We start from the raw sequence: 22,520 nt of genomic DNA, 5'->3' as shown, positions 1-22,520 counted from the left end.
CTATCCATGCTCACGATTTAATTTAGAAACCAGACACAGCAAGATATAAACAACAAGCGCAATGGTGTAGTGCCGTCACAGCCACGTGAATGTGTTCTGCTTTTTGGAAAGAGCCCAGGCTTAATGCCACAACTGAGCCTAGTGGGTGAAGTACCAACAATCCACATTAAGGTATCTGCGTTCAGTACCAGGGCTGACTTCAGCTTTCTGCCAATACAGACCCTTGGTAGGCACAGCAGGGGTGGCTCAAGTGGTTGGAGAACCATGGATTGAATTTCTGGCTCCTCAGCTGAATTCACTACCAGCCTTTGAGGGCTTTTGGGGGAGTGAAGCCGCAGGCAAGAAAGCTCGCTTGCTCTCTCCCCGATACATCAAAGTGAGAGTCACCCTGCAGTTGACTGGATCAGTGAGATCGTAAAGAGATGAAGCAGAAATGCATTCCACAGGTGGCAGAGCCTTCAGTGCTGTAGCCATTTCTCTGATGAGCGGCTCAGAACACTCATCAGTTGTGTGAGGGAATGGCAGCTCCGCCGGAAATGTCGGTGGATCTCTTGTGAGGACGAGGTTGTCTGTTTTATCTGTTTGAGCATCAGAATGTGGAGCCTTCTCATTTTTACCCAACGTCCCCTCTACCCATTTTCTTTTGGCTTATTTCTGTCATTGTATGTTTCTCACAATGATATTTATCATTGTGACGTATGTTTCGAATACACCTCTGCTCTTTGGTTTGGAACTTAGCTTTCCTCGAATGGCATATACCACCACGTGCAGAAAGCCTGCACTTCTGGACTGCGCATTGGAGCCCTGAACCGCTCGCTGAAGCGGACCTGTCTCACCTCTGATGGCCCAAATGCTCAACTACTCGAAGAGCGACATGATGCCATGAAATCTTGACTGTATGTGGTATGGGGTTCCTAGGAGTTTCACTTGTTCCCTACAGCCCTCTGGTCCCTCAAGGAGAAAGCCAGTTGTAATGCAACAGTTGCAGTTGTTAATTTGTGTCTTGTGTTTCTAAAGTGCCCATAGCTCCCTTGCTAGCTTCACCCGGGGACCAGAGGGTTTTGCTGGGCAGGTGTGTGATATCCTGGTGTGTTCGCAGATTACTCAGTTGATACTGTATCACGGTTGCCTTGTGGCTGTTGAGTAATACTGACTGTCATTTCAGAATGTGTTTATTTTTCTGCGTGAGAAATAAGTTGTAACCTTCCGATTCTTAACTGGCTTTTGTTTCTACAGTTGATTCTTCAAAAAGAATTATTCATTTGGAAGAGAGGGGGGGATTCCTCAGTCCATTGTTTCATTCCCCAAATAGCTTCACTCCTGTAATAGCCTGGAACTCTATCCAGCTCTCCCACATGGGTGGCAGGGGCTCAGGTATTTGGATCATTTCCTGCTGTTTTTCTCAGGTGGATAGGCAGGGAGTTAGATCTGAAGTGGAACAGCTGGGACTTGAACCAGTTTTGACATGGGATGCTGGCGACCTGTGTGGTAGCTTATCCGCTATGCCGCAATGCAGGCTGTTTTTTCCACAACTGCAGAGACCATGAGGCTTGCTGATATGCTACACTTTTTTTTTTCCTCCTTGGAGATGTGATTGTTTCTGGGGCGCATTTTTGTGTAAGAGATAAGAAAGCGGCTTGTTTTTGCCTGTATGCGGGCATGGCTTTCCTTCCTTTCATCGGTGTTGATAGAAGAGGGGTTTATACTGAGGAGTCTGATTACTCCATGTGCCTGCTAGAAGCTCTTACATTCATCACCTGTGGTTTTTAAAAAATTAGTAATTATTTTTCTAGTGAGAGAAAGGAAGGATGTTTGCATTAAAATATCAGCCAACTAGTGGTTAATGAGCATGCTTTATCCTCTTGAAATTTTGTCTTTGAGAGAATCCCTCGTCCCGTGTCTGTGTAAGGGCAGGAAGCGACCTGTGCGTCACACATGCAGGCTTAGGTCATACGCTTGTGCAGGGTGCTGAACACAGGACAAAGTCCAGTTAGTGGAAGGTCGTGTTTCCTGGTCACCATCGGAGTTCTGTGCCCTGGCCCCTGCCCTGCAGTGCCACCTGATTCCTCTAGAGGGCAGGAGAGAGGGAGAGCTGAGGACCGTGGGGCCCGAACTGGGAGGATGGGTGCCTGGGTCTTGCTGGGGACCTCTTCTGGCTCTGGGTGCTTCCCTTAGTGTGTGTCCTGCTGCGCGAGGGTGGATTGTTGAGAAGAGGTTGCATCACTTTCCTGGAGGGCTCAGGGGTGAGTGGTTCAGGCATCTTAAAAATCAGCATACACAACTGCTAGAGACTACGGAGGTGTTTGGGCAGGGGGGTGGGAGAAGAGGACCCTGTGTGCTCCTGGGGACCCTCCAGTGCCTGCTGGCTTTCTGCCTCTGCCTTGGTTGGAAAGGTCTGCTTGTGTGTGCTGCGGGCTGCTCCGGCTCTGCTCACCGTTTGGGTCCGTTGCTCCGGAGCGGAGAGTTTTCGTGGAATCGCATCGGGGGCCCTGCATGCACTGCTGACCTGCAGTGGCCGAGGGGTGGGGTGGGGTGGGGTGGGGCTGGGGGAGATGGATTGTTGTAGGAGAAAGCAAGATTGTTCTGAATTTCCCCTCCTCCCCGAAGGAAAGATGAATAGGTGTGATTAATTCTGTAAATAACCCTATGTGAGAGTTAGCATTGCAGAGTGCCATGACTTGCCCCACGTGTAGCCTGTTGGTTCCGAGAAGCTGAGAGCACGAGCCGGGGGAATCATTTCCCGCTGCTTGCATCTCCCTGCCTTTAGCAGGCTGATTTCTGTGTAAATATTTGCACATTCATTATGGTATTTGCTTTTCCTCTGGTTTGAACTTCAGAAAAATTGGAGATATTTGTAAGCCATCTGGACGACATGCTGTTAAAAAAAAAGTATTGGGGCTGGGAGTTGGGAGGTGGAAATTTCTTCGAAGGCTTATGTATTTGAAATGCGTGGGTACAGTGACTAGTTCCCTCCCCAGATGGCTGTCACAGCCAGCTCATGGCCAGGTGGAAGCCAGGAGCTCCATCTAAATCTCACGTAGTTGCAGGGGTCCAAACACTGGGGCCACTGTCTGCCTCTGTCCCAGGTTCCTTCACTGGGAGCAGGAGGGGAGGGGAGTAGCTGTGGTATCAAGCCACTGCCACACAGGCCACTGCCCAGAACTGGCCTCTGCATAGCTGCTGATGGCTCAGGTCTGCTCTAAGGAAGCCAGGGAGTCGGGATTTTATAGTTCAGTGACTTTTAAAATAATTGTTAAATGATTTATTTTTTAAGATTTTTTTTTTTTTTATTGGAAAGTCAGGTTTCCAGAGAGAAGGAGACATAGAAAGATCTTCTATCCATTGATTCACTTCCCAAGTGGCTGCAGTGGCCAGAGCTGAGCTTATCTGAAGCAAGGAGCTTCATTCAGGTCTCCCACGTGGGTGCAGGGTCCCAAGGCTTTGGGTCATCCTCTACTGCTCTCCCAAGCCACAAGTAGGGAGCTGGATGGGAAGTGGAGCAGCTGGGATAGGAACTGGTGCCCGTATGGGATCCCAGTGGATGCCCAGCAAGGATTTAGCGACTAGGCTACTGTGCTGGACCTGGTTCAGTGAGGTTTTTGGATTAGAAAAACCGTGATCCAGCATACAGAAGACGGCAGCAGGAAGCAACTAAATGGTGCTTACTTTGATGGAGCCGCAAAATGCACCTGCGTCGAGACTCATGTGAGAACTTGGCAGCTGGGAAATTCTTTCGTCTGGGGACCAGAGCTGTGTGGCTTGCACTGATGGAGAGCTACAGTCAGACCACGGCGGGGCACCTTGAGAAGCAGGTGCACCATGTGAAAAAGGTGTGGAACGCCTGTGGACTTGCTGTGTGGCTCTGTGGCTGCATAACCCAGCCTCCTGAGCACGTCGGTAGCCTTTGGCTTTGGCAGGAGTGAATGTCAGAGGCAGCTGCCTCTGTGTGCGTGCAGGCTTCCCCTGTCTCAGCGGTATGTGGCTCAGCTTCAGCGAAGCACCAGGAATCACTGGGCAGGGTGCTGGCTGCAGGATGCTCATCAGAAAACCTAGCTGGTTTGTGCGTTGTTTCTTTCGTGGTGTCTTCTTCATTGAGTGGGAAATTGGAGGAGTCGCTTCCTTGATAAACTGGCTAGCTGCTGTGAGCTAGAGGTCCCTGATTTGGCCAAGTTACACTTGGCGTCCAGAATGTTTCATTCTTATAGCATTCTGTTGGTCTTTTTGTTTCTAAGATTTGTTTTATTTTTATTGGAAAGTCAGATATACGGAGAGGAAGATCTTCCGTCTGCTGGTACGCTTCCCAAGTGGCTGCAATGCCTGGATCTGCGCCGATCTGAAGCCACGCAGGTGCAGGGTCCCAAGGCTTTGGGCCGTCCTCGACTGCTTTCTCAGGCCACAAGCAGGGAATTGTATGGGAAGTGAGGCCTCCAGGACACGAACCAGTGCCCGTAAGGGATCCTGGTGTGTGCAGTGCGAGGATTCTAGCTGCTATGCTACTGTGCCAGGCCCCATTCTGTTTAAGAGGAGGCCACACTCAGCATCTTCAGTGTTTAAGGTAGTTTGGGATTGTGTGTGTGTGTGTGTTTTAAATTTATTTACATGAAACCTGTGTGGTTCATTTCCCAAATGGATGCAACCATTGGGGCTGAGCGAGGTCAAAACCGGCAGTCTGGAACTCTCTAGGTCTTGCACATGGATGGCAGGGACCCAAGCCCATGGAGCATTTGCTTTGCTCTCCCAGGAATCTGGATTGGAAGTGGAGCAGCCTCGATTTGGGCAAGATTGTTGGCGTTGCAGGTGGCAGCTGAACCCACGATGCCGTAATGCTAGACCCCATTGAGCTGTTGCCAGGAGAGTTCTTCCCGTTTGTGAGCATGGTTAGAAATGTCAGAAGCCTTCTGCCATTTTTGTTTTTGTTTTTGCTGTTGAATGTGCAGGTTTCCTGAGCTCTGTTAATGTGTATTTGAAACACTGGTGTGTATTTTTGTCAAATATTTGAGAACCCAAATAAAAATAAGACGATAAAATGAACGATTCATTCGAGTGCCAGACAGAGAAAGGAGAGAATGCAAGCGCTCGAGTGAGCTCTGCCACACTCTGCTTTCCCACGGGTCTCGGTGGGAAGCCAGGCCTGGAGCAGGTGTCTAGCTGGCCTTCCTGGGTGGATGGATGCCTGTACCACAATGCCTGTTCCCCGAGTGGCGGCTTAAACCTGCGCCAGACCTCTGCTATAGCAAGGGCTGGATTGGACAGTGTCTCCTGATAGCTGCCTTGTCCATGCTGATCTGTTCTTGGAGGAGAGCAAAGGAAAATTACTGAGTGTGTTTCTTTTCACATGCTCAGCTGTCATAGTGCCCCCTGAGACTCACAGTGCTGAGTGGACTTGATTTTCATGTCCGAGTCTCAGGGGCATCTCGAGGGTTCCTGTCGAGTGTCCCTTGTCAGGGGTCAGGTGGACTGTGCCCGGGACGCGGTGGTAACTGTGGCTAGAGGGATGGGATGGAATGTGTGTGTGCATGTGCATATGTCTGTGGGTGTGTGCACACGTGTGGTGGAGGTCAAGTGTTTTTATCGCAGTCACTGGAAATTCAGGGAAGTCTCTTGCGTTCTCCAGCTGAGGAGTGTCAGGAGGGGGCCTGTGTGGGTGGGTGTATTTCGTTTCTGTAACTGTGTGCATTGTAGCAATCGAAAGAGGAAAAAGCCTGCGGCAGAAAGATCTTAGAATGCTTCAAGGTGCCCACAAATCACCAAGCATGTAAACTTGGATGGTTCCTTGATTAAAAACAAATACACACCCCCCGCCTCTCACTGCTCAGCTCAGACCTTGTGCAGAGAGCGAGGCTGTTGGTCCTGTGTCTTCCCCGTTTCAGGGGTCTGTGCCCTCTTTTGACTCTGGGGTCCTGGCAGGCTTGCTTTACCTGCAAGGATGGGTGTGCCATCGGAGCCTGGAGAGAAGGCAGCAGAGACTGCAGCCGACTTCAGAGAGGGAGGGTGTGTGTGTGTGTGTGTGTGTTGGGGGACTGGTAGGAACCAGCCCACGCTTCTGCAGTCCTGGGCAGCTGCTGCTTAGCTGTAATTTACACTCGCCCCTTCCATCTGCTCCCTATACTCCCATTGGGAAGCTGGGCTCAGGAAAGCTTTTGTGGAGCAGCCCACCGTACTGGCTGGCGGCTGGCTGCTGGCACAGCAGAGGCAGGAGCTGGCTCCTGGTTTGTAGAAAAGCTGTCAGGAGGTAGAGGGTGTTCGAGGAAAGGTGAGGAGGCTGGAGATGCCACTGTGGGGTTACTGCAGCAGTGTTTGCTGTGAGCTCCATGTGAGGTGTGGCTGAGGAAGCTGGGTTTGGCAGGGATGCGTAATGTGTTGATCGGTTACCCTTGAAGCTGAGAGAACTCCCCCCAAATCTATTCTGGAGATGGCGGTGCCTGGCCACCTTTGGAAAACCCCTTTTTCTGCAGGGTGTTCTGGCCTGGTTGGCCAGTTTGTTAGTTCAAGCTCCAGGTGCCTTGACCAGCCAGGATGGAGAGACCTTGGTCACTCCTGTGAGATAGATGGATGCTGGGTGTTCCTGACCCACCCAGAGTGGACTTTACAGCGTGTGTGAGGCCAGGAGATGAGAATGGACTTTATTTGTGGCTATTGTGGGAAGACCCTGGGTCATCCAATAACGACGATGAATGCTTTCTGAGCAGCTGGAGTTGCACTCCATCGGTTAGGGATACGTGTTCCACCCACTCCTCAGATGAGGAGAATGAGGCAAGGAGATGCTCAGCCATCATTGTTCTGCAGCATGGCAAAAGCCCAGGGGCTTGGGGAACTGGTTTTCCCAGCCTTGGCATTTCTGCTCATCTCTGCTCTTGGAATCATGCTGCACCAACCAGGGGATGGACAGGGCTTCTCAGGGTGCCCATGTGGTCACTGATGACACACAGGGAAGCCACCTCACCCCACAGCCTAGCCCTGTGCTGCTGGATCCAAGGAGTTGATGACACAGCATTGCAGTAGAGAGAAAAGCCAAACCACTTCACATGCAGAGAAAGAGAGGAAGAGAGACAGATCTTGCCTCTGCCATTTCTCCCCTCAAATGACTGCAACAGCCAGAGCCGGGAACCAGGAGCTTCTTCCAAGTCTCTCATGTGGATACAGGGTCCCAAGATCCTGGGCTGTCTTCCACTGGTTTCCCAGACCATAAGCAGGGAGCTGGGTTGGAAGTGGAGCAGCCAGGACAAGACGGCTCCCATATGGGATGTCGGCATCGCAGGTGGAGGATTACCGTGATGTGTCACTGTCCTGGTCCCCAGTGTTTTTAGTAGACATAGAATGATTGTGCATGTGTATGGGGGAGTACTCGATTTTCTTATTCCTGGGTGGTTCATGAACTTGGCCAACTTGATGGTATGCACATGTGTGTGCATGTGTGCATACATTGTGTCTTATGATCATTGGGCTTTTTGTGTTTCTTCACGCTTAGGAACAAGCAAGCTTATTGCATATGATTTCCTTCTTTAGGTTGTTTAGAGGGTCATTAGCAGATCTGAGGATTTCTAGCACTTTGGGAGAGTTTGAGCTTGAAGAAGTGTCGACTGTGAGAACTGTAGGCCAGGGACTATTGATTGCGAGGGCGGGTGTTCAGCCAAGCATCTTAGAATGGCCACTGTCAAAATCCATCCCATGCAAGGCGGAACTTGTAGGTCACCTTGTAGTTTCCAACTGCTTTGTACTGATTTTTTTTTTTTTTTGTTACTATAAAAATAGTGTTTCCTAGAATAGTATTTAAACGGTGGAGCAACCTGAGATTTCCTGTGTGTCTTCTCAGGAGTACTTGAGTTTACCTCACTTTTTTTTCCATAAGATTTTTTTTTTTTTTTAATCAGAAAGGCAGATATACAGAGAGAAGGAGAGACAGAAAGATCTTCCATCTGCTGGTTCACTCCCCATTGTCTGGAGCTGAGCCAACCTGAAGCTAGAGGTTAGGAGTTTCTTCTGGGTCTCCCACATGGGTGCAGGGTCCTAAAGCTTTGGGCCATCCTCTATTGCTCTCCCATGTCACCAGTAGGGAGCTGGATGGGAAGTTTAGCAGTTGGGACATGAACTGGTGCCCCTATGGGATGTTGGTGCTTGTAGGCGGATAGTTAGTCGATAGAGCTATAATGCTGGCTCTTCATTTTTTTTTTTTTTAAGTCCTTGTTATTTTCATTTGTTTGAAAGGTAGAGGAACAGGTAGAAATAGGGAGATCTTTCATTCACTGGTTCGTTCCCTGGTTCAAAGGTATGCAGCAGCCAGCTCTGGACCAGGCTGGAGCCAGGAGCAGGAAACTCTGGGTCTCTCCTGTGAGCTGCAGGGGTCCAGGACTCAGTGCATCACCTGCTGTGTTGTGGGCAGCTGGGTTGGAAGGGGGAGGTGGGACTTGAACCCAGGTAGTGGGATGTGGGATACTGAGCTGCAGCACCTGTTTCTACTCAGCTTCTGGTGGAAGTGTCCCTGCACTAAATATTTTTCCCTGTTGTGGAGGCTGCTTGTCTGGGGCATGCCCTCTGCTGGCGGCTTCTGTTCTGACCAGCAGTGACAGAAGTAGTCCTGGGATCCACCTTCCGCCTGCAGGAAGGAGCCAAGGGCAGGGAATTGGATGGTTTTGGGATTGAGGCCACCTGTGGCATTTGGAGAACATGCTGGAAGTTTCCTGGGGCAGGCAGGCTGCCCTTTTCAGGGATAGGGCAACTCTGTTCATGTTGGGTCGGCCTCAAGGCCATGTACCAACTTGTAGACATCTGTAGGATGCAGTAGCTCCCTGGCTGCTCCCTGTCACTGTCATGGGTAGAAGCATCATTGAGCCGGAGATTTCAGCCGGGCTGCTTGGTCAACAGACATTGCAGCAGGGGCGATGGTGGTGGGAGAGTGATGAACCAGGATCTTGCTCTGCTAAAACCTGGTTGATTGCTCGCTCTCATGAATCCCACCCTCTCGCCCACCCTCCCGCCCTGCATCTCCCAAGTGCCAAGTTTTCCCTAGGACCCAGCAGTAGCGATGCCTGGTGCTTGAGTTGCGTCTCTTCCTCCTGCTGTCGGCTGCAGCTCTCACCAGCTGTCCTGGCTGCCTGCTTCCCCAGCTGTGTCCTGGTCAGTGGAAGCTAGACAGCTGACAACAGCAGGAGATGCCCATGGCTGGCATCTGCTGGTGCATCCTGGGGGCTGGGATGCAGCTGCCATGGCTTCAGGACTGCCCATGGTTGCTAAGCTCATCTGGTAGCTGTGTGGCATTCCTGGAGGACAGAGTTAGTCCCCTTTTGAACACCTGGGCTCCTGTTTCCTGCCTGTCCTCATCTGCATTCCTGACCCGCTGGCCTCTCTTTCTTCTTTTCTCATGGTGTGTTTTGCATCCTGGCTGGCCCACAGTTGTCCCTTTTCCAAGCCGGATGGAGGCCTAGGGAAGAAGGCAAAAGTGGCTTGCTTGGAGCCTCAGGATTCTGCGATTGTTGTGATGCAGTCTCGCCTGTGCCAGTGGATTTCTTCACGTTGCTGCTGTTCATTCGAGCTGTGGGGTGCAGAAAGGCAGTTTCTGACCTCGTGATTTTTTTTTTTTCCGCCCAGAGGTTGACTTTTTACCAGGGTCACTGAATATTGGGGGTGGATTTAGAATGAACTGACCACTGACCTCTTACTGTTGCTTTCCTGGCTCCATTGCAGTATGAATTTCTTCTTTTTTAAAGCTGTTTTTATTATTGTGAATAGGAGACAGAGATCTTCTGACTGTTGGTTCACCTCACGGTGGCTGGAGCTGGGCCAGTTGGAAATCAGGAGTTTTGTCTGGTTGGTTATGTGGATTCAGAGGCCCAAGCACTTGGACCATCCTCACTGCTTTTCACATTGGTATGGAGCTTGAGTGGAAGTGAATCAGCAAGATTCAAGCTGGCACACATGAAAATGCCGGTGCTTCAGGCAGAGGCTTAAGTTGGTATGCCATGGCGCTGGCTGGCCCCGCTGCAACCCAGAATGCTATGAAGTGTCCCTTCTAATTAGCCTGGAAAGTGTTTGTCTTAGTTCCGCATAGCTTTTCCTTACGTGACAGTGACAGTCATTGAAGGGAATTTGTTTGATTTTATGTTGGGGTGAATGTTTTCGTGGACTTTGGAGTGTCTCTTTTGCTGTGGGGCCCTTGTGTAACAGTGAGTTTGGAAGAAATCTGGACCTGGTTCCTCACAGCATGATTTCCAGAGCAGGTTGTTGCCGAGTCAGAAAAATAAGGAGATGAGCGTCAGTCATGCTTACTTCTTTTATTTGCCTGTACAAGGCACTGGTTGCTAGTGTTGGCCAGGACTGAAGTTCCTATGGCAATCCTGTTCATGTTTCCAACTTGGTGAAGATAGGTTTTGAATGGAGTGCTCGGTGATAGCAGGACAGGGCAGGAAGGGAACAAACCAAGGAGTCTTGGCCAAACTGCAGGCCGGCCCTGGGAGCCAGTGGGTTCTGTTTCTGGATGCCTTGTTTGCTGCTCAGTGCGTCATACTTGCAGTATTCAGTGCTCAGCAGTAATAGCAGAAGCTTGCACAACGGGGCCAGCATTGTGGCACCAGCATTCCATGTGGGCACCGGCTTCAATTCTGACTGTTCCACTTGCAGTCCTGCTCCCTGCTAATGTACCTGGGAATGCAGTGGAGGGTGGCCCAAGTGCTTGGGATCCTGCACCCACATGGAAGCCTAGGAAGAAGCTCTGGGCTCTTGTTTCTGGACTGGCTCCCCTCTGATTGTTGTGGCTATCTGGATAATGAACCAGTGGATGGAAGATTGATCCCGCCCACCCCCCGCACCCCCGCCAGCCATTGCGCCTCACCTCGCACATGTCTCTCCTTCGCTTTCTGTACTCTTGCCTTTGAAATAAGAAAAGAATGAATAAATCTTAAAAAAATTGAAGCATACACATCTTGAACTTAAAGCCTACCTTCATTGTATAAGTTCAAGTTAGCTGGAAAGGCATTGCAGTGACTGGAGAGGAGGACAGAGGGACCTGGTCGGAGGTTTACAAAGCCTGACCCCAAGATCCGAAATGCTGACCTGAAATCACCAGTGGAGAAGTCCACATCTGGCCCCCAGCCACGTGTCTCAGGAGAAATGCAGACACACAGAATACTGTATAATATGGTCCTTGTGCTGCGACTCCAGTCCTGTCTCCAAGATGGGCCGTGAGGTGCATGCAAATATTCCCGAATGAACAACACTGGAGATCCAGAAGCCTTCAGGTCGGCAGCCCCTGCGGGCCAGGTTCCTGTGTAGCATGGCGTCGTTGAGCAGGTTGGACAGGTGGTGCTTGTCCTGTTCCCTCAGGAACACGTGTGTGCACGGCCCCACTTGCTGGGCTAGTTCCCTGTTGGCCTTGTTGGGTCTTGTGGGCTTGCTCTGTGCTTCAGTCCTGGGTAAACAGGAAAGTCTACAATAGGCAGTGTTGTCGGGAGCTGGTAAACATGTGCCAGGGATGAGAGGTTAGCCAGGAAAGGCTAGAGAGAAGGAGACAGGGCTGCAGCCTTAAGCTAATCAAATATTTATTTGAAACACAGCAGTCTTCCATCTGCTGGTTCATTCCCCTTGGCTCTGGGCCAGGCCAAAGTCAGGAGCCAAGGACTCCATCCAGGTCTCATGTGGGTGCAGGGGTCCACGCATTTGAGCACTCTGCTGCTGTTTTTGCAGGCAAATTTTTAGCAGCGCAGTGAGTTCACGGTGGAGCATCTGGGTCTCAAACCGGAGTGCATATGGGATGGTGGCATTGCAGGTTGTGGCTTTACGTGCTATGCCATGACGCTGGTTCCCAAACAACCCTTTTGAAAAGTGTGGTCTGAGAGAGGGGGGTGGCGGCACTGAAAGGAGACTTGTAGTTCTGGCTGTGTGCCTGGTTGAGTGCAAGGTGTTCAGGAAGGTCTCTGGCTCCCCATCATGCCCTCACTGCTCCAGGTTGTGCACCTGTGGAGCCAGGCATTCTTCCCTGGCTGCTCCCATGGTGCTTTGTGATGCCCCCATCAGAGATGAAAGGCTCCTGCCTCGTCTGGCCTCACCATGTCAGTGGGAAAGAGGGCATGTAGACTCCTTGCGGATGTTCTCCCACCGGTGTGGCTGCTCTGTCTCCCGGAGTGTGGCCGTGGTGCGGCTCCTGCAGGGGGCTAGGAGACAGCTGAGGTTGTCCGCCGTCTGTGGAGTTCGTGACTGAGAGCCCTGAGCCACAGAATGCATATGCACAGCGCTGGTTTGCTGGTTCTGCTTTGGCAGGACTGTTTTTAATAAAGGCCAGATGACGTTGCTCGGAGTGGTTCTTGGACTGCTAATTAGAAGTCAAAGCTGCCTGGAGTGTTTTTGGCTTTGGTGGGTTATAAAGCTTCATCAAAGCCATGTAGGAACCTGGGAGATCGCCCAGCCCCCTTGCTTCCCTCTCCCAAGGCCACCCGTGCCCACAAAGAGGAGGTGACTCACTCAGTGTCAGAGCCCTTGCTCTGCTGTCATTTATTGCCTGCTCTGTGGCTTGCTCAGGGATCGCAGGACTCATCCATGTTGCGTCCTGGTCACCTGGGCTGGGTTCCTGCACTACCTGCCCTGGCTTGCTCGCTTCTCTCTCTCTCTCTCTCTCTCTGCTCCCTCACCTCCCAGTCTGGCTCCTCCCTCTTTGGATACATCTGCTGTAACATGTTATCATGTTATCGTGTCTGCTGTTTCACACTTTAATTACCAGCTCCATGGTTCTGTTTTGCCAGTGTTTGCACGGAGCTCTGATTTGTTGCTCTGCTGTGCAGAGATGCAGGATTTTAATCAGAAAGTTTGCTTTCTAAACATCCCGGGGAGGTCCGGCCCTGCAGATTCCTGGGGTCTTCCTCGTTGACGTCACATTGTATTTCACTTTGTGTGGTTTTCTGTTGAGAATACTGCGAATCAGGTGGAGATGCAGGCGGCCAAGTTTCACATAACCCATAGGGGGTATGTTTATTTCTTTACAGCTTTATTTACTTATTTGAAAAGTAGAGTTACAGGGCAGGTGGGGTGAACAGACTTTCATACCCTGGTTCGCTTCCCAAATACCCTTGATGCCCTGAGCTGGGCTACTAGGAAGCCAGGAGACCGGAGCTGGTTGCAGGGACCCAAGAACTTCCTCAGGCTGTCAGCAGTGGAGTAGTCGGGACTTGAACCAGCACTCGTGTGGAATGCCTGCATTGAGGGTAGCAGCTTTACCCACTACACTACACCACTGGTTCCAAGGGGAAACTCTTGATAGCTATGCATTTGAGGAATAAAGAAACTACATGAAATGAATATGTAGCAGTTGCTTTTTTAAAAAAAGATTTATTTTATTATTATTTTTCTTTACTGGAAAGTCAGATATACAGAGAGGAAGAGAGACAGAAAGAAGATCTTCTGTCTGTTGATTCACTCCCCAACTGGCTGCAGTGGCCACAGTTGCATCAATCCGGAGCCAGGAGCCTCCTCTAGGTCTCCCATGAAGGTGCAGGGTCCCAAGGCTTTGGGCATTCGTTGACTGCTTTCCCAGGTCACAGAGAGCTGGATGGGAAGTGGGGCTGCTAGGATTAGAACTGGCACCCATATGGTATCCTGGATTGTGCTAGGTGAGGACTTTAGCTGCTAGGCTACTGTGCAGGGTCCAGCAGTTGCTTCTTGTGTTTTTCATAAGGTACTTCAGAGCTGTAACTTTGTTGTTTCCTTATTTCAAATGGACACTGTTGAGTCTTTTAGGAAAATCTAAGTGGCTACACAGTTTTTGAAGCATATCAATTAGTACAGGGCTGGGTTAAGGGGAACTCCTGTCTGAGTGTTTAGGGGTGGGAGCTGTGCTTGAGGAGAGACCCTATTTGGTTTTTTTTTTTTTAAGATTTATTTATTTTTATTGCAAAGTCAGATATACAGAGAGGAGGAGAAACAGAAGGAAATATCTTCTGTCTGATGATTCACTCCCCAAGTGACCTCGACGGCCCATGCTGCGCCGATCCAAAGCCACAAGGCCAGATCCTCTTCTGGGTACCCATGCGGGTGCAGGGTCCCAAAGCTTTGGGCCGTCCTCGACTGCTTTCCCAGGCCACAGGCAGGGAGCTAGATGAGAAGTGGGTCTGTCGGGATTAGAACCGACATCCATATGGGATCCTGGTGCATACAAGGCAAGGACTTTAGCCACTCGGCCAAGGCATGGGGCCCAAGAGAATCCTTATTTGTTATGTTACACTGGAGGTTGTGGCAGGGTAGTGGCTGTGCCTGGTTCAATACCAGCTGTGCATATTGGACTAGAGGCATGGAGGTGTATTTCATTCTGGGATTTATGATTTTACCATTGGTTAGCCCTTGAAAGCAGTCTTCGTGAATGAGACGGTAGCCATAGTGTCCTTAGGCAGTGGAGTTCCAGTGACTCTGACTTCGAGATGTGGCCTTGCGGTGTGCTTGACTCGTGCCAGATGTCATTTTTGAGACCTGCTCCTTGCCCGCAGAGGCAGGCAGGCCTCTGGAAGATACCATCTCCGGTCCCTCCCTTGACCGATTAGGGCAGGAGCAGCCAAGGCAGAGACGGCGAGCCCCACCTCCCTGGGGCAGCAGGTCGTGACACCTCCTGCACCTGCTGGGTGGCTGTGGTTGTGCCTTGCTCTGAGCGCCGCTCTCTGGAGTCCATGCTGCCCTGAGGATGTGGTGCTGCGGAGCCCTAACCCGCTTGCCGGTGTGTGCCACGGCGTGTGCTGGGTGTGAGTGCTGGGGACACAGGGTACAGCTGGACAGCTGTCTGCCCAGGCGTCCTGAGGAGAGATCCCAGGTGGGTGCCAGAGCCCTGCTCCATTCCATGATTCCCCCTTCCCTAACCCCTTCTCTTTCTTTCCCTTCCCTTCTCTCCCTCCCTCTGCCCCTCCCTTTTCCTTCTTTTCTCTCCTCTCCCTCTCTTCCTCGCCACCTCTCTCCTTCCCTTCCCCTTCTTCCCTCCTTTCTCTTCTGCTTCCTCATCCCTCTCCTCCTCCCTCCTTTCTCCCTTCCTTCCTTTATTTCCCCCTTTTCTCCTCCCTTTTCCTCCTTCCTTCCTCTTTCCTCCCTCACTCTCCACTTCCCTCCTTCCTGCCCTCCTCCTTGCCCTTCTTGCCTCCCGGACTCCTTTGAGGACAATGTCTTCTGGTTTGGGATCATTGGTGTCACCTGGGCTGTGGAGATCATCTTAGTTTTCTGTAATGGCAGAGGGTTGTCTTCAGGAGGTCATGTAAAAAGCGCAGATATACAGAGCTGAGCCAATCCGAAGCCAGGAGCCCAGAGCTTCTTCCGGGCCTCCCACGTGGGTGCAGGGTCCCAAGGTTTTCGGCCATCGTTGACTGCTTTCCCAGGCCACAAGGAGGGAGCTGGATGGGAAGCGGGGCTGCTGGGATTAGAACCGGTGCCGGTATGGGATCCTGGTGTGCTCAAGGTGAGACTTGAGCCACTAGGCTACCTCGTAGGGCCTAGGGGCTGGGTTTTGAGTAGGTGCTAGGAGGGAGCTTTTTTAGGCTTAGAGTGAGCTTATGTTTGTTCACCCCTAAGGATTCAGGGTGTTTTCTGTGAGGGCTGATTCTGGACCAGGAACGTTTCTTTTGGTTTCAGGCAGCAGCTGGGGGCTGGTGCCAGCTACAGCAGGGACCTCTGATCCTGCTTGAAGGTGAGGGAGAGGAGAACCATTGGCTGGTTGATTTCCTCAAGCCTGGGAGTCAAGAACTCTGTCCAGGTCTCCCACTTGGGTGGCAGGGGCCCATCTCTTTGAGCCATCCCCATGCTGCCACCCAGGGTGAGCATTAGCAGTTAGTTGAATGGGCAGTGGCATAGTTGGGACTTGAACTAGGCACTTGAATATGGACCGTGGGCATTTCAGTCGGCATCTTAGTGTTCTTTGCATACAGTCTTTCCTATTTTATGTTTATGGATTCACACTCCTCCCCTCCCTCTCCCCCAAGCTTTGAGTCCAGGCCTGCCCGGTACATGCCTGGCTTGAGTACTTTTTTTTTTTAATAGATATATTGTGGGGGCCCAGCGTGATGGTCCAGTGGCTAAATCCTTGCCTGACTAGCACCAGGATCCTATAAGCATGCTGGTTCACGTGCCAGCTGCTCCACTTCCCATCCAGCTCCCTGCTTGTGGTCTGGGAAAGCAGCAGAGGATGGACCAAGTGCTTGGACCCATGCGTCCAGCAGGGGACAGCCAGGAAAAGCTCCTGGCTCTCAGCTTCGGTTCAGCTCAGGCTGTGGACATTGCTGCCGTTTGGGGAGAAAACCGGTAGATGAAAATTCTTTCTTTCCTTGTCTTTGTAAAGAGAGACAGAGGGAGAGACAGACCTACCAGCTGCTTGTTCACTCCTTGAGATGACCGTAATGGTCAGGGCTGGAGCAGGTTGAGTCCAGGAGCTTCTTTCAGGTCTCCCGTGTAAGTGCTAGGCCCTGGGCACTTGGGCCATCATCTGTTGCTTTTCTGGTGCTTTAGCAGGGAGCTGGATAGGAAGTAGAGCAGCCAGGACATGAACCCAGTATTCATATGGGGAACTGGCGTTACAAGTGGTAGCTATACCGCAGTGTAGTCACCAGGAATGCCTGTTAAGTCTTTCTTCCTTAAGTCTTCTGTTCGAGGAGAGGGACTTTCCTTCAAGTTACCTATTGAAACTTGTCAAGTATACTACCTACTGGGTATCTACACACCCTCCCCCGCCCAAATGTTTTTTCCTTTGGTTATTGTTTTAATTCTTCCTTTCCAAATTTTTCCCCTTTGTCCACTTGTTGGCCTCCTCCTACTACCCCCTACCCCCAAAGGAGGCAGGACACAGCATGATTACCAGGTCAGAGGCACAGGGGAGCTCAGCCTCCTTTTACTCCGTGGTCCTCGGTCTTCTCAGCTGTGAAATGGAGATAACAGGAGGCTTGGGACCATTGTCTTCCTGTGGCTCCAGGGCTGTTACAAAGTGCTCTGTGACTGTATGTGAGACTGAGGCACAGAGCAGTCTCTGGGGAGACAGCAGAGTTCGTGAGGCTGGGGCGGGGTGTCCAGTGGGTCCGTGGAGTTGTGGACTCGTGGGTGTGTCCATGTCGTGTGTCCTCTGCCACACCTCTCATCAGTGCATCCGGTTGTGCCCAGGTAGGGTGCTTGCCGCCTCCTCAGGGAGGGTGGCCGGGAGCTTCCCTCTCATCCTTGCTGCCTGTGAGTTGGAGCAGGTTTATCCAGCTGTGAACTCACTTGTGCAGGAGAAGGAACTAATTCCCTCAGCCACCTGCATTCCGTCTCATTGTGGGAAAAGGCACGTCCTACATGCTGCCATGGAGGAGCCCGTGCGCTGGCACACAGGGGCTGAAGGGTGGAGGCAAGGTGTGGGGATGGCTTGTCCCTGGCTTTTCCTTGGAGCCAGGGAAGCTGGAACCTGGGTGTGTAGATAGTTCTCTCTGAGGAGCCTTGGGTGAAGTCTTCCGTTGATCCAAAACACAGATACTGTTTTTTTCCCAGTGCACACTTAGATGATACACTGTTCTTTGTTCTGAGCTAAAGAAGAACTGAAGGGGGAGGCTCGTGCCCTTGGGATCTTCCCTGGGGTAAAACAAACAGCACATGCACAGAAAGAGGCCCTGATGGGGAAGGTGCATGGTCTCCATCCATGCATGTCTCGGGGCCTGGGTACGGGGACAGTGGCAGGGACTCATTGAGATTTGGGGAGAAGGTGTTAGAGGAGTGCAGATCGCCAACAGAGCATTGAGAGTTAATTCATGTGGACCACGCACCTCATGCGTCTCAGACCCATGTCAGGTGCACCGGGTTTGTCAGCCAGCAGGATTATTGAAGGTCCACAGACGACCAGGCAGCCCAGGTAGGCTTGGGAGTGGGCTTGATGCCATAGAGAACAGTGTGATGAAAGCAGACGCCAGTGGCATTAAGGGACATTTTGTGGACTCTTGGCTTATTGCAGGAGGCAGCTCAGGGCTGGAGGGATGGTGAGAGCATAGAAGTGAGGGAATCATCTCAGGGAGGGGAAGAAGTGTGTTGCCGAGTTCTCCAAGGTGGTCACAGTGGAAGGTTGCATGTGTGTGGTGTAGGGAGCTGGAGAGCAGGCCGGCACTGCCTATCCATAGTCCAGCACTGTGTGTCTGTGTCTCCTCTTTGAGCCGAAGTGCGTATAATGCCATCTTAGCTTTCGGTGAACCACATTTGAGCTGCTGTGTGGTGTTCTTCTTGATGGGTATGCTCAGTTGTCTGAGAAAACCAGATGTATTTGAAAGTCAGAGTTACAGAGGGAAGACAGACACAGTAGCAGCTTTCCACCTGCTGGGTCACCCTCCAGATGGCCACACTGGTTAGGACTGGGCCAGACTGGAGCCAGGAGCTTCATCCAGGTCTTCCATGTGGGTGGTAGGGGCCAGAAACACAGGCCATCTTCTGACGCCTTTCCCAGGCCCTTAGCAAGGAGCTGGATGCTGGTGTTGGATCTGAGCCCCTTTTTGCCCATTGCTTATGCAGCTGGCTCCCTGTTCTGTGTTGTGTATTTCAAACCTCTGCTGTGTTCCATACATGTTGGCTAGTGTCTGTCCACATACGAAAATCACTGAGTTTATCCTTTAAAGCATTGTGAAAACATTGAGTTCTTTATTAGGGTTAATTTCTGTAGAGTGTCTGTGAGTTCCAAATTTGCGTTTTTTCCTCAGGGGACAGACATGTCTGTGTATATGTGTCTGCTAGATATTTTTAAGGATTCCGTTGCCCATGTCATTTTAAGAAGCCGTTAACCCTGTGAGTTTTGGGGCCCAAGATTAACACATAGAAGAAAGGCTTGAAATGGCATAATTGACTAATCTTCTACTTTAAGTGCTGGTATCCCATATGGGTGCCAGTTTGTATCCTGGCTGCTCCACTTCATGCAGCTCCCTGCTTGTGGCCTGGGAAGCAGTAGAGGATGGCCCAAAGCCTTGGGCTTCTGCTCCCATGTGGGAGACCCGGAAGAAGCTCCAGGCTCCTGATTGGCTTCAGCTGTTGCAGCTATTTTGGGAGTGATTCAGTACATGGAAGAACTTTGTGGCTGTCTCTCCTTTTCTCTGTAAATCTGCCTTTCCAATGGAAATCGGTCTTTAAAAAAACAAAATACCGAAAGCCAGCAGCCTGGAGTGTTTCAGACTCCCAACTCCCTCAAGAACTGGATCTAAACTCAGTTTATCCCCACACTTGCCGGTGGTTTGCTGGGCCCAGGGGACTTCTGCCTGAGTTGGAGTGACTGCCAGTTCTCACAGGCGGCTTGCCCTTGCTCTCAGTCACTGACAAGATGAGAGTTGCTGATGGCATACATAGGGGAGTGTTTTGGGGGGCCAGTGTAGGAAGTTAAGCTTCTTCCTGTGGCACTGGCATCCCAAATGGGCATTGGTTCGAGTTCCAGATAATCCCCTTCCGATTCTGCTCCCTGCTAATGCACCTGGGAAAGCAACAGAAGGCCCAAGTACTTGCACCACTGCACTCATGTGCAAAACCTGAAAGAAGAGCTCCTGGCTCCTGACTTTGGCTTGACCCAACCCCAACCGTTGTGGCCATTTGGGGAGTGAACCAGTGGATGGAAGGTCTTTCTGTCTTGCTAATTCTCTCTGTAAGTTTTCTTTTCTAAAAATAAAGGAATCTTTTTAAAGAACTGCTGTTATGGCCCTGCCTTGTGCCCTGGGCAGTAGCTGAGAGGCGAGGCTGCTGCTTGCCTGGCTGTATCTTCCTGGCTCTGGCTGCAAATCATCTTGGCAGTTTTGGTTGGTTATGATCTGTGGTGAGTAACTCAGGCTGGCTCTGAGTTGGCTCTAGACCACCCACCCAATCCCAGAAATGTGAACAGATGGGCTTTGAGGGCCATAGGACCTCATGATGCAATGTGGAAGATGGCCACTGTGGTCTCATTCCTGTATTGCTCCACTCCAAGCCAGCCCTGGTGTCTGGGCTGTTCCTGCAGTGGGTGAGGCAGGGGCACCACCCGTGTGGGTGTATTTGGCCTCAGAGGTCATGGAAGAACTAGGTTAGCCTCGTGAGTGGGGTGACTTTCTGATGACAGGAAAGCAACATGCCAGGGAGTTGACTTCATCGGACTTGGTTCCTTGTTGCCTCCTGCAAAACAGAAGGCAGCAGGTCTGCTGTTTGAGGAGTCCTGCCTTGAGTGTGATGTGGCTGTTGAGACATCTGATCACCCACACCTTCCCTGAGTGACAACACACCCCAAGACTCGTGTCACGTGAGAAATTACCACCGCAGACTTGAATCCTGTGCATCTGTCCCTATTAAAAGGCCTGATTGCATCAGCCAAAATAATGGCACACACATTGGAGCTCTCTGGAGATGCCTGCGATTGATTAAAAAAAAAAAAAAGACAACAAACTAACAACTTCTAGAACATGGATTTAAAATGCTTTGATTTTTGGCTTAAATAAATTTATGACTAAGAGGATTGTAGCTGGTGGATTTTTTTCTCATTTTATTGAGCAGTCACATGTCTGAATTTCAGCTTTTTAAGAAAATGTGCACATGCAGCACCTGCCTGCAAGGGGTGCTGCTTCCTCCGAGATGTACCGGGGGTTGCTGGGGACTGCATCCTCTCCCGCCTCCACCATCCCTCTCCTCTCACTCTTTGTGGCTGCTGTCGCATACCCCTACCCCAGCGAGGCTGCTATTTCTGGCCCCATGCCTGACCAAGAAGACGTGCCAGCTGCCTCTCGCTTGCCACCCTGTCCTGCTCTGTGCTGCTCCTAGAGTCAGAATTCCCTTCTGCTTCTGTATCCAGAGACAGTCCTGCTGTTTATAGACACCACTTGCTCAGGGAATCTTCATGGCAGCTTCTGTTGGTGCCGTGTGTGGCTATCTATTCCCAGTCCTTGTTTATTTTTGGTTTATCTTCAATCATTGGGACTTTGGTTCTGGTTTCTGGGGTAGTAAGAATCACTCGGGAACCGCCCTGACTTCAAACTTAACAGGGCAGTACAGCAGCCAGGCTTGCTGTTCCCCGCTGTTCACAGCTGTCCCTCTGCTCAGCCTGGTCCTGTCTCTCTCCTGGGTGTCGTGGCCCCGCCAGCAGCAAGATGGGCTTGCAGAGAGCAGATGACTGGCTCAGTCCATATTCCGTGTCTAGACATTCATTTGTTCCCATTTTCAGCCTAGAATCCCCCCAGGAGTCCTGGGGTTCCCCTTCTCAGGCCTGCCGCCTGTGTGCTGGCTTCCAGAGCAGGTGGCCCTATCCGCCTTCCCTGTGTCCCCTTCGTGCTCACGGGTTACACAGTACAACACGAGAAGCGAGAAACACCGCTTGAGATCTAATCGGGCTTCCTAAAAGGGGTGATGGGATGTGCACGTGGTCCTCACCCTTCCCTTCTCAGCTAGTCTGTGTGCCTGGTTCTCAGAGTGTGTATGTGTTTTGAGTGTGTGTGTGTGTGTGTGTGTGTGTGTGTGTTGCATGACTGTGTGTGCATTGCACCAATGTGTGCCTGTACTTGAGCAAGCCTGAGAGCCTGTGTATGTACATGCTGCTATGGACGGTTCATTTCTTCCACAGAAGTCCAGCTGCATGGGGTGCAGGACGGCCCGGGGTTGCCCATGGTGGTGTCTTCACGGTAACAGGAACTTGAGACTCAAGGCCTGGGCTGTTTGCTGTGCTGTGTTTCCTGTAGGGACCGCTTCCTTGCAGCCTTCATGGATGAGCAAGCTGGCGGCAGGTCCAGGTGGAAAGCTGTTAGGGAATGTGGTTTCCCCGGGGACTATGACTGGGGCTTGGTCAGGGCATGGCCGGTGCCCTTGATCACTTGCTGGGCTGCTGCCTCCTGTTTTCCAGCCTTTCCTTCTGGAACAAATTGCACTGGGCCACCACTGTCTGGGTTGGCAGTGTGGAGTGGTACTGAAATTGAGCTGTTGAAGCCACTCATGGCCAGTACACATGTCTTGGTTGGTCCATGGTGGAGGATGACTGTGGAAGCTTAGTATCTTCTGTGTTCCTGCCTGCCCCAAATCAGTTGGAAACACATTGTAACACTCGCTGTTAAGACCCTCTCTGCAACACTTTCCAGCAGGCCCCACTGTGAATTTTGGTGTGTTTTGAACATTTAGCCAAAGATGCGTTTATTTTAAAGAGAGAAAAAGAGAAAATAAGCATGAGAGCGTGACCGAGAGCTTCCATCCACATGTTCACTCTCCTCGAATTCCACAACAGCTGGGGCCAGATGAGGCTTCGGTCACAAGCCTGGAACTCCATCCAGGCCTCCCATGTAGGTGGCAGGAATCCATGTGCTTGGGCCATCATCTTCTCTCTTCCAGCGTGTGCATTAGCAGAAGGCTGGATTGGAAGTGTGTTGTAGCTGGGACTTGAATGCAGGCACTGTGATTCTGGGATGTGGGCATCCCCATGTGGGTGGCTTGGCACCTGTTTCTGTTAGGATATTTTAGGATGCCTGTCACATCTGCCGTTTAGCGTTCTGGGTCTGCATGGCTCTCCTTCATCACTGGTCCTGAGGGTGTGAAGCCTGTTGTGTGCAGGTGAGCACCAATGTGAGTGTTTCAGGATGCAG

General features: G+C 51.3%; 1 protein-coding gene across 17 annotated transcripts in view; it reads left to right on the top strand.

Moving 5' to 3' along the window:
- Positions 1–22,520, top strand: part of PARD3 (par-3 family cell polarity regulator) — a 465,250-nt gene that overhangs the window by 47,806 nt on the left and 394,924 nt on the right. The gene's annotated exons all lie outside the window — the stretch shown is intronic.

Source organism: Ochotona curzoniae, unplaced genomic scaffold, assembly GCF_017591425.1.
Source record: "Ochotona curzoniae isolate NIBS_2020 unplaced genomic scaffold, NIBS_Ocur_1.0 contig_78, whole genome shotgun sequence".
Taxonomy (NCBI): domain Eukaryota; kingdom Metazoa; phylum Chordata; class Mammalia; order Lagomorpha; family Ochotonidae; genus Ochotona; species Ochotona curzoniae.
Note: the sequence above shows the minus strand (reverse complement) of the source record. Positions and strands in the feature narration are given on the sequence as shown.